This window comes from Tupaia chinensis, unplaced genomic scaffold (genome assembly GCF_000334495.1).
Source record: "Tupaia chinensis unplaced genomic scaffold, TupChi_1.0 Scaffold140301_1, whole genome shotgun sequence".
Taxonomy (NCBI): domain Eukaryota; kingdom Metazoa; phylum Chordata; class Mammalia; order Scandentia; family Tupaiidae; genus Tupaia; species Tupaia belangeri.
The window spans coordinates 1,555,316-1,557,509 of NW_006200179.1; the positions used below are offsets into that span (position 1 = coordinate 1,555,316).

Sequence of the window (2,194 nt, forward strand, 5' to 3'; positions counted from 1 at the left end):
CCCCCCCCCCGCCCCCGCGGGGGGGAGCCGCAGGCGCGGGGATCCGGGGAGGCTAGAAGAGGCAGGCAGAGGCAGCGAGAAGGGGCCCCAGAAGGGCACAGCGCTTCATCCATAATGCAGAGGCTCCTGGACCTCCCTGCAATTTTCCAGCTAAACGCCACCAACTGGAGCGCTTCCTGACACGTCCCACGCGTGTGGTTTTTGTGTGTGAAAGATGGGACGCACCTTGTTCATTCATCTATCTTCTCTCTCTCCCTCCCTCCCTCGTTTCCTCCCTCACATAAAGTCCCCTCTGGTTTAGCCTTAAGCTCCCATCTCCCAGTCAGCGCAATGTTTCTAAGCAAAAAAAACTGCCGGTTGGAAACGTCGGTCTCTAAAGACTCCATTGCCTGCATATCACCGTTGAGTTCACCCAAATTCAACTGGTTATGCTTATATTCAAACCCCCACTCTCACCCGTTTTTGAATGCTTTCAAAGTTTGGGAGCTCCCAGGGCCTGCTCGTGCCTGCGCCTCAGTCTGCATCAGGAACAGCTGTGCAGTCAGAAATACCGAGATTACACAGCAAAGTTGCCCAGCTCCAGCCCAGCGAGCAGCTGATGCTCTCAGCATCCCAAGGAGCTCATGTACCGCACACAACCTCCTCAAACAAGGGTTAGCCCAGTCACACACAACAGCCACAAATCCCGAAACTTCTTTGTTAAGCAGGCACAGCCCACCCCGACGGACGCTCTGTCCAACTTGCAAGGAAATAAACAACGCATCCCTGCAGGGAAACTTGTTGAATCCCGCCTGAGCGTACAGCTGCAATCTCCGATTTAGCCTGAAGGTCTTTGATTCTACCCCCAAAGACCTTACGCCTCGCTCACAATATATGGACAAACTGCAGAGCCCTTTCTGCACCATTCCGACGACTACCAGTGCAAACCCGAGCGTAACCTCTCTTACAGTTCCAAACCCGGCTGCCACTTTCTTCGCGATCATTTGCGAGATAAGACTTACCTTCAGTGAAAGGTTTTCAGAAATCTCGCGGTTCCGTGGTGCAAGCGCAGCCCTCCAACTTTGCTGTGCACGAAGACCTTCCCGAGTTTAAACCAAGCCAAAGCTGTCTGAGACTTAAAGGAGAGAGTGGGGAAATAGGGAGACAGTGAAGTAGGATTTCTTCTCAGTATCAGCACCCTGGAAAAATTCAATCCTTCTTCTGTAGAGAATTCTTTCAAACCCGTTATCTGTATTACTATTAATGCGCAGAGCAGACGGCATTGCATACAAATAGGTCCAAGTGTGCGCTTCTATTGGTGGCTGCGGAGGCCCCTGGGTCCTACTGCTCCCGCTGTAAACTCCACAGCAACACTACGCACGCAGCTTTGGAGACACCGAGGGGAAAATGGATTTAATTGATTCGTTACCTCTGGTATTGTAATGCCTGCTGCGATGTTTAACCGAGGAAAAAACCCTCACATTTAAACTCCTGTCATGTGATCTATCATTTCATATCTGCTTTTAATTGTCTGTGTGGGATGGCTTTGCTATTACAAAGGATTTTAAAAACATTTTCTGAGGAAAATTCACACAGATACTTTTGGCAGGAAAACCCTCTTTTTGCTCTCAATTATGCATTATTCTCGTGTAGATCCAGAAACTACTATATAGTCAAATTCTGCTGTACTTCACATAAGTAAAAAGGCACCCAATCTTATTTTTGAAAATGCACAGCTACTCCGAATCAAATCAAAGGTTGAAATAAAAGATAGCTAAAACGTGAGTGTGCTGATTGTAAATTATGGGATAAATTAAATGCTCCTGAGAAGCATACCATTAATGACAATGCCAGGGGCATCATTTTTACTTCACAAACTAAAAAAATCAGAAATATTTTATTTATGAACATTGACATCGAAGCATAAAGTGCATAAAAATTCAATAATGCCACAATATGTCAAACATTGACTATTAATTGCCACATTTTCTTTGTACAGTTCTCTTAGCAAGTTCATTACTAATGCAAATTGGCATAACAAGGAGATTTAAAGTGAGGCAAACCTGTGGTGATTGGCAATTTGATATAGTATAAGACTGAGCAAAAACACTTCGGTTCATCATTTTTAAAGGTAGCGATTTTACATATTAGAGTATTAACAGCTGACTTAACATATATTAATTTAGAGCCCTTATACGTGCTATTTCCTTTGCCT

The 2,194-nt window shown here is 45.4% G+C and overlaps 1 protein-coding gene across 4 annotated transcripts in view; it reads right to left on the reverse strand.

Annotated features, from left to right (window-relative positions):
• ROBO1 (roundabout guidance receptor 1) overlaps positions 1-1,248 on the reverse strand; it is a 1,280,027-nt gene extending 1,278,779 nt beyond the window's left edge. For all 4 annotated transcript variants that reach the window (XM_006162599.3, XM_006162600.3, XM_006162604.3 and 1 more), the window contains exon 1: positions 1,002-1,248. The gene's annotated coding sequence lies outside the window, so the exon portion shown is untranslated. The remainder of the gene's footprint in view (positions 1-1,001) is intronic.
• Positions 1,249-2,194: the final 946 nt, after the last annotated feature.